At 46.3% G+C, this 15873-nt stretch overlaps 1 protein-coding gene across 5 annotated transcripts in view; it reads left to right on the top strand.

Annotated features, from left to right (window-relative positions):
- KANK1 (KN motif and ankyrin repeat domains 1) overlaps positions 1 to 15873 on the top strand; it is a 199098-nt gene that overhangs the window by 54298 nt on the left and 128927 nt on the right. For all 5 annotated transcript variants that reach the window (XM_078062001.1, XM_036090850.2, XM_036090846.2 and 2 more), the window contains exon 2: positions 10684 to 10815. The gene's annotated coding sequence lies outside the window, so the exon portion shown is untranslated. The remainder of the gene's footprint in view (positions 1 to 10683; positions 10816 to 15873) is intronic.

Here is a 15873-nt window from a genome sequence, read left to right as displayed (position 1 = left end):
TATTTATTTTAGAGAGAGTGTGTGAATGGGGGGGAGGGGCAGACGGAGAGAGAGAACCCCAAGCCAGCTCTGCGCTGAGTGTGGAGTCCGACATGGGGCTCGATCCCATGACCCCGAGATCATGACCTAAGCCGAAATCAGGAGTCGGATGCTTGAACCAACTGAGCCACCGAGGCACCACACCCTTTTTCTTTTTAAGTAGGCTCTGCGCCCAGTGTGGGGCTTGAACTCACGACCCTGAGATCAAGAGTTGCATGCTGTACCAACTGAGCCTGTCCGGCGTCACACGAGTTGCTTTTTTATTCTTTGCAGTTTCCCTGAACATTACCACAATATACGTCCTGACACAGTAAAGGTTAGGTTTAGCAGGAAATTAACTTTTCTAGCATGTTTTGAGAAAAATATTTGAGCTGGTATAAATTTTAGTTACTGGCAGGGTGGAAGAGAGTCTGGCTTGCAGGATTCATGATGGCGGCATGCGGCTGTGATTGGTCAGGTGTTGCCTTTATGTCCTAAATGAGTTCATGCCATGACCAAAGGAGAGTCTCTACAGTCAAAGAATAAAAAGTAACTTGTAAATGTGGAGAGCCTAGGTCAGTAAGTTAAAATTGCTGCTTTACCAGTCTCCAGGTTTATGTAATAAATTAAAAACCAAGACTCTGTGTTTTGCTTTGGTTTTTGTTGACGCTAGAAGTAACTGAAGTCCTTATTGGTTGGGAAAGAATGGTGGCGAGGGTGGCAGGGATTATAGAAGCCACAGGCATTGTTTTGTTTGTATTTTAAAGAAAATGTTGAAATGGCTGAAAGAGTTTTCCTAACTCACCCCCCTCCCCTGAGACGGATTGGTGTTTGCTTTAGAAATCCTGAGTGAAAAGACTTGAGGAATTACCCCCTTGGGGTGAGAATGACTGATGGAGGAAGGCCAGGCTCCCTACATTACACGGTAATGGAGTTACATACACACTTTGCAAATGTTTAGTATTAGACGGAGTTAACTGTCGATGAACAGCCCACTTCCCGTTCTTGTAATTGCAGTTAGCGTCCATGCGCCTGTGCTCTGTGTTTTCAGGATGCTTGCCAGGCTAACCTGGGTTTGTCTTTATACTGGAAAGAGTTATACTGGAAGAAATCGTTTTGTCCGCTTAGGACTCACCGATCATCACTAGCATGGACTCGCTTGGCTGCTGGACTGCAAATATTTGAAAGGTCCTTCAGCCCCACTCCTCTCTTGGGAAGGGTGACAGGAGGTCTGTGCCTGTAATAATTCCATTAAGGCTGAGGAGCAGTACGATGGTGGGTGGGCAGGGCGTCAGCTGTCTCTCTTGAAACGCTAGAGCCTGGGCTCTGATAATTAATGAGGTTGAGAGAGCATTTCCTTGGTGAACTTTACTGCTTGACCCAGTTGACTGGGGCACTCTGGGGAAATGGGCCTTGATTCCTGCTCTCACTTCCCAAGATTGAAATCTGGCATTTATATGATTGTTGATATTGAAACGGGCACCCACAGGACCCTATGTTCTCAATTGGGAAGAAGCCATTATATTTTGTAATTCTTTTTTTCAAAAGTACATACTCTTTAAAAAAAAAGAGTATGTACATTTCAAATTGAAACCTGTGTGTTTTTGCTGTCTTTTTTTTTTTTTTTTAAAGATTTTATTTATTTATTTGACACAGAGAGACAGCGAGAGAGGGAACACAAGCAGGGGAGACGGAGAAGCAGGCTTCCTGCCGAGCAGGGAGCCCGATGCGGGGCTCGATCCCAGGACCCTGGGATCATGACCTGAGCCGAAGGGAGATGCTCAATGACTGAGCCACCCAGGCGCCCCTTTGTTTTGTCTTTATATATAAAATGGACCTTGATTGAAGTAATTTTTATTTTCATGAGGAATAATCAAAAGCATCTTCTATTATTCGGATTTGGGGAATGCTCACATTTGCTAGGCTTTATCTTTTTTAAAAGATAAAGATTTCTCCCATCTTGTTTGGTGAATGAGGGGTATGGGTATTTGGCTTAAATGTTACAAATTATTTCTATTAAAGCAGTTAACAATATTCTAAAAGACAATATTCTAAAATCAGCAGCTGGTAGTTGGTAATGTCTTTTAAATTACCTAATAATAACTTTCAGTCAGGTTTCCAGTATTTGGGAAGTAGGTGTTCTCAGTTTATGGATAGAGAATTAAAGCACAGAGAAAGTGCAGTACCTGTCTGAGGTAAGTCCCATGGTTGGGGACAAAAGCCACGTTCATATTCTCTTTCATGTAATAAACCAATTAAAGAAGATGGTGTTCTAGTTAATAGCAAGGAATAGCTTAACAAGTGGTTCTCAGAGTATGGTCCCTGGGCCATCAGCACCGTCTGAGAGCTTGTTAGAAGTTTAAATTTTCGATCTTACCCTGGATCTGCGGAACTAAAGTCGGGAGGTCTGAGTCCAGCAGTTTGGGTTTGTAAAGCCCTTTCGAGTACTTGTGACACACTCGCGAGTTTGAGAAGCACAGCTTTGGTACCCGTGGATGTTGTTCTAAACGCTCGGAGTCGCCAGGGTGATCTAGCCTGCAGGGGACTGAGGGTAGATGGGGGCGGGCAAGGGGCCGGCAGGGGGGCAGCCTCCTTGGCACAGGGGGCCTTCCCAGCACCCCAGACCTGACCTTTCAAGGTGCAGAGAGAGGATAGGTCAGGAAGCAGCAGAGGAGGGGCTTCTGTCTGACCTGCCCCTCTCCAGCAGGTGCTTTGCCTGAGGCCCCCCTCCCGGCAGGGGTGTCCCGTTACTGCATCCCCAGGCCTCATGGTTTCTTCGTCATGTTCTGGTCGGAATCTCACGCTCTCAAGAGCAGCCTCAGCCACTCGCTTTGGTTCTTTGATTGAGGATCCCTGGGTGTTGCTCCATCCTTTCGTTTTGGGGGGCTGTGCACCGGCTCACAGGGTTTGTGCTTGGGATGCAGAGGCTTCCTGCTGAGCTCGGTGCTCCCCCTGGAGTAGGAGCTGTACTTCAGACCCGCGGGAGAGGGGAGCAAGGCCCCTGTCGGCTCGTAAGGCGTTAGATTCCCTGCTCCTGACGTGAGGTGCTTGGTGAACAACTGTTGAATGAAAGTCCGTATCGTCAGCACCAAGGTTGTATCCTGTCCTGTAGAGCTCATGCATGCCCTTTGTCCGCTTCTGTTTAAGACCGTGGTTCTCAAAATGTGGTGCTCCCCCCGGCCCCCCCGCCCAGCCCTGCCCGCAGCAACAGCACAGCGTACCTGGGCACTTGTTAGACGTGGACATTCTCAGGCCTCACCGCAGACCTAGTGGTTCTGAAACTCAGGTGGGAACCAGGCATCTCTGCTTTAAGAGACTGATGCTTCGGATTCGGATTTATGCTTTAGATTTGAGAACCACTGGTTTTAGGTGCTTGGGTTTTTTTTGTTTTGTTTTGCTTTGTTGTTTTTAAAGATTTATTTATTTGAGAAAGAGAGAGAGTAGGGGTGATGCGGAGGGAGACGGAGAATCCTGAAGCTGTCTCACCACTGAACTCGGAGCCCGACGTGGGGCTCGATCCCAGGACCCTGAGATCAGGACCTGAGCCGAAATCGGGAGTTGGCCACCTAAACGACTGAGCCCCCAGGCACTCCTGTTTCGTTTTGTTGTTGTTGTTTTTTGTTTGTTGTTGTTTTTTTTTTAATACCTTTTGTTATAATTTTCTGGGAAAGTAAAGATGTTTGGCATTTAGACTTTGGAGATAAGAGCGTACTGGGGCTCAGCGTGGCATCCTCCGGAGCACCTGACAGGGCGCTGTTAGCTGATTGTTATCTGCTTGCACACCCTTCCTCGAGGACTCAGGGTCCAGCAAGTGGCCTCTTGCCACCTCAGCCCCGGCTCGCCCCCAGTTGTGGTCTCTTGCTCCACAGGGAGCTGAAAGAGGGTAGAAACACTGGAGGGTACGGAACTTTCCATCCTGGGGCTTATGGTTTAAAGGGCACAATTGAGCCAAGCGGTACACCTATTGGAGAGAAAGCACTTTCTGATCTGGTCTCTCTCTCTCTCTCTCTCTCTCTCTCTCTCTTTCACACACACACACACACACACACACACACACACACGAGCATTCATTCACCTTCTGTTCTCTTTGCTTTAAGTTGGAAATGTTCTTCCTCCTTTATATAAAATCTAGATACTAAGTAAGGAAGTATACTTTGGATGACTGAATGCCCCTTATTCCCTGCGCAATTTCTCAAGTGTAACTTTTTTTTTGGCCTTTGCTAAGCTATGCAGGGTAAAAATGTTGTGTTTATTAATAGTATAGTTTACATGGTTAGTTAACTATTTCGCTTCTGATTAATCCTAAAAGAGAAAAGCTTTTTTTTCTTGAGCCCTCTATATAAAAATTTTTTTTCCTCTGGGGCAGTATCACAGTTTAAGAATATATCTGACCATTGATTTTTTAAAAAAAAATGCATAGATAAACAGCTAGCTTTTACCTTGTTACAAGATCATTGCAAGGTTTTAGGGAAAAATCAAGTATGACAATTGAAGAGAAAAATACCCATGACTAAGTTGGACTATTCTTTACCGTATCAAGAAATTGTATGTGGATGTTTATGGGAGAAGTTATTCTAGACCCTACCAGTTTTCTGCCAAAAAAAAAAAAAAAAACAACAAAACCCAAACTGACGTTACTCTATAGAGAACTGTTTTCTCCCACCTCTGTATAATGTTTAACTTGTCTTTGTAATGTAGGCTCAAGCTCTGCTAACAATTCCATCTTTAAGATGACAAGCCTATACCGGGGGGGGGGGGGGGGGCACTGCGCAGAGCACAAACATCCCTCTCGGGGTTTTACCTTTATATCCTGATTTAATAGAATGTCTGCATCTGGAAACAGGACGAATGGACTATATATATATATATATATATATATATATATATATATAAAATGTCAGCTAAAGCAGGATATTCACATGCAAGCCTAGAAAAACAGGATTCAGTGAGGCCCAATTTGGCAGGGCAGGCACACTGAAATGGGGAAACGAGACACCTAAACTGGGAGGTGTTCCCAGTTCCAGAGCATGGACTACACCAGGCAGCCCCCGTCCCACTCCACCTCCTACCCCCAGCCTGGCTCTACTTTCTTGGGTCTGGTCCAGTGCTCACCCAGCACACCCAGTTACTAACTTGAGAACATGGTAATAGGGAAAGGATGGTATTCACTTGGGTCTCTTTGGCTGTGAGGATCAAAACCAACTTCCGGAGGGCTTTCTCAGGATACTGAAGTACCCCCAAAGAATCCAGGATCCTCAGAGAAAACCTAGGATCAAACCCAGAAAGCACAAGGAAGTTAGAGGACGCTGTGTGTTGTCCTGACTGCTCTCAGTTTCACCCCCCCTTTCCACAGACCAGCTCTGTCTTTCACGGGGCCACCTGCTTCTGGCACCCAAAGCTGCTGCTTTGAAGCCCTATGAGAGAAGCATCTCTCTTCGCCTGGGTCTGATGTCTTTATGGGCCCCGTGAGGCCATGGCTGGGTGAGAGGTGTGCGTACTGGGAGGCAGTAAGGGAGGGTCACCTCTGACCCTCTAGCTGGGTCAGAAAATTCCAAAGAAGGGAGTAGTTGATGTGGAGAGGACAAAAGCATTCCCCCCACGCATACCATGAACATGTTGCTGTGGGTTTATTCATTAACCTCGCACTCTGTGGGAGGAATCATCTTTGGCTCCAAGAAGATCTGGATGTTGGACCTGAAAAAGCTTGGGCCAGACTGGGGAATCAGGGTCATGGATGACAGTGAATTTTCCAAAGTGACTCCACCCCACGAGGCCTCGTGGCCGCGAGCAGGTGATGTCTCTGTGAGTGCAGACCCTTTAAACAGCCCTGGTGACGAGCAAGGCTGAAGTTCACGGTGAATGCCTGCACGGTGGAAAAGCCTCCTGAATCTCTGCTCTAGAGACATCCTTTACTCTGAATAACATTCTGATCTCCTGATGGAAATCGACGAGTTTGAACTAATACTCTCAGAAAATATATATAGGTTACCAGATACTAATCCTTTTGGCTTCAGGAGTTCATTTGCTCACTCAGTTGTTAATTCAGATTGGGAATGAATCTTGGTACACAAACTCAGGGGTGAAAAAATACTGTATTTCTCTGAATCAGCGTATCTGGTGGTAGCAGAAAGGTTGAGCTTGCGGCTCTTTCCCGTATCGCCCTCCCAAGATTGTGCCAGAGTTCCAGGCTTCTGCTATTTGTCATGAAGTCAGAAGGCCCCCTGGGTCATCTCTTCACACTGATCCCTGCTGCTCTTGGGTCAGAATTGAGGCTGGGGGGTGGGGGGACACTTTGTCACAGGAGGAGTCCAAGCTCCACATCCTGCCATTCTCTTGGGGCCCCTGTGTGTCTGGGGGTGCAGCCAACGAGCAGGTGTGACCCTCTGTGGCTCCGAGTTTCACACTCAGCTCTTGTGCAAGAATGAGGGTGATTGCTCTCCTCTTAAGCTGTGTTCTTCTTAAGGAAGCCGGCCACAGCCTCCCTGATTCAGGGAAGCCAGCACTCTCTAACCACAGGAACGAGGCACGTTGAGAGAGACAGAGATCCTGAGAAGCCTCCCGCCCCGGAGTCGGAACTGCCCACGCCTGGCCAACAACCAGTCATGAGCATGGGTCCCCTGTGGTCAGTTCACCACTTGGAGGCATCCCCTGCTCTTCATCATGGCTCCAGATTTGTGGGTGGTTGTATCTGCTCCAAACCAGGTGCATGAAGGCATTTGTCATTGGGCTGTTTCCAAAGCCAGTCTGGAAACCTGTTGATTCCCGAAGAGTAGCCTTCCAATTCCTAAGCATTTTCCATACATCCTCAGTGAATTCATAAAAGCATCAGGAGAGCTTTTCCTTTTCCCTTCTCTGACGTTGGGTGATTTCGTCCTGTTAATATTCCTATGGGGAAACTCACCCACCTGGCCCACACACACCGTACACTTCTGCCCTCGGACTTTGCACGCACTAGACTAACAGCGACTACAGACAGTGTTGCTGATCAGCCTCCATCCTTCGCTGCCCGGCCCACAGCACGGCTACTGCATCATAAAATAAACATTTGGGGAGTGTGTGTGTGGGGGTATATATTTAGGACTAAAGCAAGGAGAACCCTATAGCAGATGGCAAAGCTTGCTCGCAGCATTAATAAAAATCTGCCACCTTGGGCAGCCAGCAGATGACCGAGGACCTGTGAATGCTTCCTCGTCTAGAATTTCAGCACTGGCTCTACATAAAATATTTATGCAGCCGTGCTTCTTACCCCCGGCCAAAGCGTGGGCCCACGTGTATACTGTTACTATAGACATCACCAACGTATAACCAGCTGAAGAACCCTGAAGGGTATTTGGAATGTTGGAAAGTAAACGGCCATGGGGTTCAGTTTGTAGGGGCTGAGAGAGAGTGGCCTTGGTTCCGAAACAGAAATATTTATCTTGTGACCAGAATGGCTCTTCAGTGGTCAAGACACATGACAGAGGAGGGGGAAGAGAGTTTGCTAAGGCAAACGCTAGAAGGCACGGCGCAGAAGCTGGTAAGCTGGGGTACTGTGGGCAGAGAGACCAGAGTTACTGTTAAGAAATGTTACTGAAAACACAGCTCGCAATCATTCTGTTACCGAGTCTCTCTTTAGGTCCCTAGAGACACACTCGTGTATTATGTTTGTAAAATGTATCATGCGCACATACCAAAGTAGACGATTAAAAATGCTAATAATGCTTATCATTTTTTTCTCTATTCAAATCTGATTTTTCTGTTTTCTTTTTTTGATTTTTTAAAATTTAAATCCAGGGGCACCTGGGTGGCTCAGTTGTTAAGCGTCTGCCTTCGGCTCAGGTCGTGATCCTGGGGTCCTGGGATCGAGCCCCGTATCGGGCTCCCTGTTCAGCAGGAAGCCTGCTTCTCCCTCTCCCACTCCCCCTGCTTGTGTTCCCTCTCTCGCTGTGTCTCTCTCTGTCAAATAAATACACAAAATCTTTAAAAAAATAATAAAATTTAAATTCAATTAACTCAGTTCATTTCATAATTAATTCAGTTAATGAACATAGAGTGTATTCTTAGTTTCGGAGGTACCTATCCGATTGTTCTAAACTTACAAGAAAGCACTATTTTGAAGGAAGAAAAAAATGTTTGAAGTTATCTTTTTGACAGTTTAGCTTATATTATACATGTCACCCAGAGGTAGTCATCTGGTATCTGACCTGAATCTGGACGTTTTTTTTTTTTTTTTCCCCTTCATTCTCCTGAAGCAGGGAAATAGAATGTAGGTAGATGCTGAGAGTGGATAGCATATGGCTGTTGAATAGTTCTGGAAGGTTTCTTAGAGAACCCAAACCAGGCACGCACAGGTGGTGGTGGACGGAGAGGTTGGAAGGGTCTGCAGTCAGTTGTTTTTGGTGACCGAGCTCTGTGCATTTGGTGAAGTGAGGAGTGAGGGAAAAAGCGAGGGGAGGTACTTTTATTGGTCTCAGTCAGGCAAGCTTCAGGGTACAAAATGACCAGCACAAACTCGGTGGCTTGTCTCTGCTTGTCTCCACGTGCCCTCCTGGTTTCTCCTCAGTCCCCTTCAGTCTGGGTACTTCACCAGCTCGATGGCAAATTGTCCTCAGGGGTCACCAGTGGCCACCTTACTTGTTGCTAAGTTCAGTGACCTCTTGTGAGTCCCCCATCCACAGACTTTGGCGTCACTCATGTTTGTCTGGGTTAGTGTGCCTCTCCACCTGCACGGGTATTCTGCACGTGTATCCACTCCTCTGTGTCTCCTTCCTCGGTGCTTCTTCCTCTGTCTTCCTTGACCTGTGTTCATTCATCACCCTTAGAACCTTCATTTAGTCCTGAAACTACAGCGATCATCTTTCTTGAGGTAAAAGGCTGGCAGCCAGTCCTCTTTCTCCACTGCGGGTCATCCCCGTTGAGGCAGAGAGTTTGATCACAAGATGGCTCTTCAAATTAGAACACATGTGCTTTGACACCAAATCTACAGGCATTGGGTGTGCTTAGAACTCATCTCCTGGCTCCATGAGAAGGCCCCTGGATTGTCTATGTATGGTTTACTTTTTGCTGATGGAATAAGCTCCCGCGTGAGCCTCTCCGGGCAAGTGAAAATGGTGGCATTAATAAAAAAAAAAAATCTCATTACCTCAAGGCACAAAGGCGTATAAATTTCAAAAAGCATTTGCAAAGCGGATCCAAAAAATACTGGGTTTGTAAACACTGAAATGTGGTCCACACTAAAGTGGAAAACTTAATCAGAATTGTCCTGTTCCAGCTGGACCACTGAGCTTAATAAACACAAAACAATGGACAATGCTGTTAGGACACCGTATGAGGGTTAAATTGCCTAGAACGTGGGCCTTGGAAGGGCCACGGGCTCAGCTGAGCCTTGACAGAAGGGATAAGAAAAGCCCTATCCTGCGTGGGGAGTGATGGGTACAAAGGCAGGGTCTAAGTGTGTGTTCTTTGGAACATAGGAAGACTTAGCCTGACGAGGACAGGCGGTATTTGTTGGAAGTTGGAGGAAGATAAGATAAAGTAGAGCTAGATTATGGAAGCAGCTGAGAGTCAGCAGAGGAGTTTATATTTGACAGAAGAGAATATTATTACCGCCATGGACCCGGATGTAAGAGAATGCTAGATTTGGAAATTCGAAGACCAGCAAAGTTTAGATTTGGAGGCATCCTCTAAGGTGGGATGGGAAGCACTCCTATTTCTCAAGCCTTTGCTGTACGCCAGGCACGTGGTGTCATAGTTCTTCCCTTTAGAGTAACGTTAGCGGTAGATACCCTTGTTCCCATTTTACACGTGACAGACTGAGCTCCACGGAAAGGTGAGGAGCACCTGGGCCAGGATTGAAGTGCAGGGACATCTGACTTCGAAGCACAATGAGGATGGAGACCATTTTATTCTGTTCTTCATTTCGCAGTCCAGAAAACTGAGACCCAGGAGAGAGGGGATTGTTGAGGGTGACACGGGTAGGAGGAGGACGGGAGCAGCTACTCCGCAAGAGAGCCTGGGTGGGTGGTGATCTGCGGAGAGAGGCCAGGCTCGAGGCTGCTGCTGGGGGCAGCTGGGGGTGACACGGTACCTGGCAGCATAGTGGGTGGACCAGAGCGAGAAAGAGACACGGAACCGTAGGGCATTCCAAGGGAAAGGGGTGCTGCACTGATCCCACAGTGAGGGATGGCTGGAAAATCATCCCAAGGTTTGAATCCCAGGGAACTGCCACGCACAGAGAAAATCCTCGGTGGAGCTAGTTTTCTGAGAAAGGCCATGTGCTTCTTATGGAGTGGTCTGACTCTGAAATGACAGGGACACCAAAATATAAAAATCGATGGTACTTGTGAGCTGCCTTCCGTACACACGGACCAAATACGTGAACAGCATGGAAGTGAAAGGTGAAAAGTCTGGGAGGAACCAGCCCTTGTCTTTGAAGGGACTGGGACATACCCCAAGAGCCAGCAGCTAAGCTTGTCCCGAGAGCAAAGGACACTCCCATTTGCATCATCTCCTAGTCCATCTGTCACTCTGGGCCGTCCCTTCCGCCCCCACCCCACCCCCCCGGAAAACGACTTAACTCTACTCCATAGCTGTGTCTAGTCATCGATTCCCCTCTCCTGCAGGTCCTGGGCCTGGCAAGGGTATTGCTCCCCCACATTTCCCTCACCAAGATTCTTCTTCTTTCAGAATGATTGTCTCATGGCTGGCTGGACAGCCTGCTGAATGGTTGAATTGCCTCCATCTTTGGACCACACAGGGGAGATTGTCCCTGGAGCTAAAACACTGATCACAGTCATCTTGTGGCCTGACCTGATTGAGGTAAGGTATACTTTTTTTCTGTATGGCTGTCCTGAAGTTGTCATGTTTGTGTCCTTTACCTTTGCCTTTTGGAGACCTTAATCCATTCTTTCCCCCGAGGTTTTATGCTCTCATAAGCCTCTTGGAGTGCTCTTCTTCTGTAAATGTGTAAGAGGGCAGAAGAGACTTTTACAAGATAAAATATGAGCAAGCTGCTTGGCTCTGAAGAATAAAGCGGAAAATATATTACTCCTCAGATTAAATCAGTAAAAGTACCCTATTTCCATAAACACAATATGCATAGAGTGGATTATATTAGAGAAACTGAATAGATTGAAAGGAGTATTATTAAGGCCACTTGAAAAAAATGGAGATACTTCAATATTAATAGATTGCTGGCTTTATTCAAGTAAAGAGAATTTAGAACATACAGAGAATTTAAAAGAAAAAAAAAAAAAGTCTAGTCCTGCCACTTCGAGAGATAATCCATGGTAAAATTTTGATGCATTACTTATAATATTTATATTACAAATATTTGTAATGATGTGTGTCTGTGTGTGTGTGTGTGAGTGTTATGTGTGCTAACTTGCCTGATTTGCAAACTGAGTAACATTTATCACAGGCTTGCTTTATGCCTGGCTCTATCCCAAGCACTTGACATATATTCATTTATAAATTCTCACAAGCCGGTACAGTGGGTTTTTGTTATCCGCATTTAAACATAAGAAAACTGAGGTGCAGAGAAATTAAATGACTGGCCCGTGCTCACACAGCTGGTAAACCCACTCAAAACTTGAACCAGTCAGATAAGAAAGCTCATATGAATGGGCTTTTTTTTTTTTTTTTTGCATACCTCTTTTCCTTAAGAAGATGCTGATTCCTCGGGGCGCCTGGGTGGCTCAGTCGGTTAAGCGTCTGCCTTCGGCTCAGGTCATGATCCCAGGGTCCTGGGATCAAGTCCCACTTTGGGCTCCTTGCTCAGCGGGGAGCCTGCTTCTCCCTCTCCTCCCGGCTTGTGCTCCCTCTTTCTATCTCTGTCGTTATCTCTGTTTCTCTCAAATAAATAAATAAAATCTGAGAAAAAGAAAGCAGATACTTACTCCTCTTTTTCTCTAGCATCATTTTAAGTGTGTGCAATTCACTTCCATGGTGATGTGCCGGCTTCCCTACCCCGTCTCCTTTTGTGCACACCCATGATTAGTTCCCCAGGACATCCTGCTCTAAGTGGCTTGGCTGAGTCAGCGGGAATGCGGGAATGTTCCATTCCCGTTTTTGATTCACTCTGCTAATGGTCTTCTCAACAGGTACCAGTTTATATTCTAACTAGTGGTATATGGAAGTGCCTGGTGACCCTAAGCCCTCAGCAACATTGGCAGTTAGCAATTTGAATACGTTTGTTTGCTAAAAGATTCCAGGTGTCCTCGTTCAGGTCCACATTCGTGCCTCTGATACTCTAGAGCTGTGGCCTCCTGCCTGGTTTCTTTCTCTCCACTTCAGTCCTTTGTCACAAAGGAGTTGCGGGACAGTGGGTAAGAAGAGCATGGGCTCTAGAGCTAGATGCCTGCGTTCAAATCACGGCTGTACTACTCGGCCTCAGTTTTCCCATCAATAAAATGGAATGAATACTAAAACCTCTCTTACAGTGCTGCTAGGTGATAGTTGATGTAAGGTACTTGAGAACAGTGCCTGACTCTTGGTATGTGCTCAGTTAATTGTTGCCCAGTACTGTCTTCCAGAAATCCATGCTCAGGGGTGCCTGGGTGGCACAGTTGGTTGTGTCCAAATCTTGACTTCATCTCAGGTTGAGATCTCAGGGTTGTGAGATGGAGGTCCGCATCAGGCTCTGTGATGAGTGTGCGGTCTGTTTGAGATTCTCTCTCCCTCTGCCTCTCCTGCTCATGCTCTCTCTCTCTAAAAATAAATAATCTTTAAGGAAAAAATGTCCATACTCAGACACCTGGGTGGCTCAGTTGGTTAAGCATCTGCCTCCGGCTCAGGTCCTGGGATCGAGTCCCGCATCGGGCTCCCTGCTCAGCGGGGAGTCTGCTTCTCCCTCTGCCTGCCGCTTCCCCTGCTTGTGCTCTCTCTCTCTCTGACAAATAAATAAACAAAATCTTAAAAAAATGGTCCGTACTCTTACAATTAAAGAAAAGGTTATACTTGTTTGCAGTGACATATGATGATTATCCAATTTGTAATTCACAGTAATATCTAAAGTGCTCACATCGTTGTATTGTTTGTGTTGACACTGTGAGCAACCTAAAGGTGGCACGTAGCCATCCTGCCTCAGTGGATCCTGACAGGTCACTGGTAACGAGGAGACAGTAATGACGGGCGTGTGAAATAAGTGGAACGTGAAAGTGCTTTATGAGCTCACAGAGCACTCCACTGGAGCCTCACGGCAGAGCTGTGAAGAGCTGGGGCAGCCACTATTGACCTTGCTCTGTAGAGGAGGAGCTAAGTGACTTGCTCACTTAAGCTCGTGGAGATGGTCAGTGGTAGGGCTGGGTGTGTACGCAGGCTTTCTGACTATAAACCCCCATTCTTGGTGCTTCGTGACATGATGGAAAGTTGAGGGAGGGACAGGTGTCGATACCCAGCTCTAGAATGTGCTAGGAAAGGAAGGAGCCAAGTGGCATGCCCCCTGGGGTTGGGGGGAGGACGAGGGACCCAGTGAGGCGGGGGAGGCAGAGGAGGAGGGAGGGGGCTTTCTCCTTGCAGGGAGGAGGGGGGAGGGAGGGAAGGGATGGAGGATGTAGACTCAGATGCTTTGACTTAGAAAGGAATATTTGAGGGGGCTCCAGACTTAGGACCTGAATATAACTCCTGAAAGGAGAAGGAAGAAGGTATGGTTGAGACTAAGAGCAGTGGGTTTGTAGTTTTTGATTTGAGAAAGAGGAGCTATTCAGAATAGCCCAGGTGTGAAATGGACCAGGGAATCCAGAGGGCTGCCAAAGACCTTTGCTGCCCAAGAGGTAGGACCCAGATAATGTCACTCAGAAGTTGAGTACTGCAGTGACCATATTTATGCACTCTTGTCGCATAAATGGTGCGTGGTGTTTTAATGAGTGGATAAGCAAGCAATGGTTCTCAGTTCTTGGTTCTAGAAACCTTGTCGGAGGCTGTGCTTACCGTCAGGCAATGGGTACATGAAGTAGGGAGAGGGTAGATGATTTCTTAATCTGTGAAATGAGGTTTTAGATTTCATAGATGCTTCTAGAAGTCCCTTTCTACCACACCGTTTCCTGATTCATCTTCAGCCTACACTGAATCTCCTGTCTGTGACCCCGTCTACTAGACAGTTTAGCCTTTTAATGTTACGATCTAGATACTTTCTTTGATTACTTCGCTTACTCTCATAAGCAATGTATATCGACTGTAGAAAAATTAAAGATACGTAGACAAAAAAGACGTATTTAACACACATAATCCTACCACGATTAAATACCCACTGTTAATGTTCTTCCAGAGGCTTTACTGTATGTATATGCCTAAATAAGATTTTTAAATATAAAAATGAAACTTGCTTTTCTTTTTTTTTTTTTTTTAATTTATTTATTTGAGAGAGAAAGAGAGAGAGAACAGGGGAAGGGGCAGAGGGGGAGAGAGAATCCTAAGCAGACTCCACGCTGAGTGCGGATCCTGAGGCGGGGCTCGATCCCACGACCCTGAGATCATGCCTGAGCCAAAATCAAGAGTCCGACGCTCAACTGACTGAGCCACCCAGGCGCCCTTCAACTTGCTTTTCCTGATACACTGTAAACTTCTCTCCGTATCAGTGGTCACAGTCATGGCGGCATAATTTTTCTTATTATTGAAGCATAATTGACATACGGTGTTATATTTGTCTCAGGTATACAACGGACTGATTTGACAAGTTTATACATTACTCAGTGCTCATGACCATCTGTCACCAACATATATGGCAATGCATATCCTCCTGTTCTTGAGGCTGCTCTTAATGATCTTTAATATAAATTCAGGAAAGAGGTTTTTAACATGTATTATGTGAAAAATCTGAACCAGTTTACAAATTCCACTGGCAGTATGCAAGAGATATTTTTCGCACACTCTTCTTAATATTAAAGTGGAATTAAAAAACCTTAATCCAGTTTTATGGACAAGTGAACCTTTGTCATGTATTTACAAACCATTAATATTTCTCCCGTGAATTCTCTGTTCCTGTCCTTTGCCCGTATCTCCAGAGGGACATTTGCTTTTTTTGTTAGTAACTTGCAAGAGAGTTTTTACTGTAAAATATCTTTTATTATTAAAATAGTATAAGTTTTTATGTCCTTTGCCTTTGAATTCTGTACCGTGTTTTTAAAAGGAAGTAAATATTTAATTTTTGGTAGTGAACTCTTTTGCCTGTGGTTCCCATATAGACTAACTAGGAAGCAGGAATGCCTTTAAGTGTTCTTCCTGCAGTCAGCCCTTTGCATAGCAGAATGACCTCTTTCAGGTGTTGTCCCATCCCCACACACCCCTGCCTGAGCTGTCAAGGCAGTCTCCTTACTGTGGCCTGCTCTCCAGCCTCACCTCTGTTACTCTCCCTGTGGATCACTGTGTTCCAGCACCCCTGGCCTCCTTTGCATCCAGGGAACGTGCCAGCCTCTTTCCTGCCCCCAGGACTCTGCAGGTGCTGTTCCTTTGTTCGTGAGCACACGTGCACGTACACAGACCCACACGCACTCACGCTTGTGCTCACACACATCACTTGCGGCTGACTCTGTCTCATTCAGAGAGGTGGTTCCCCAGAGAGAGCCCCAGAGCAGGCTGCTTGGGTTCGCCTGGCTTCCCCATTCCCCAGCTCCATGCCCTTGGACCCCTTCACGAACTCTTCCTCCCCTGGAACATCACAGTCGTCATCATAATAGTCCTTACTTATCTCAGAGCTGTTGGGAGGCGTAAATGGGTGAATTTATGCAAAGGTCTTCAAAGAAATCAACCCCGTGCACAGAAGTGCACATCAGTGGTTCACTGTCCCTGTCATTTTCCGGTTCTCAGAGAGTGCTGTCCTGTCCAGCCTTGGTCATTCCCTCCGGCATTCTCCATCTCATAATCCTCTTTTATCGCTTT

The sequence above is a fragment of the Halichoerus grypus genome, chromosome 14 (genome assembly GCF_964656455.1).
Source record: "Halichoerus grypus chromosome 14, mHalGry1.hap1.1, whole genome shotgun sequence".
Lineage (NCBI taxonomy): Eukaryota > Metazoa > Chordata > Mammalia > Carnivora > Phocidae > Halichoerus > Halichoerus grypus.
The sequence above is the reverse complement of the archived record's forward strand: the minus strand, read 5'-3'. Positions and strand labels throughout refer to the sequence as shown.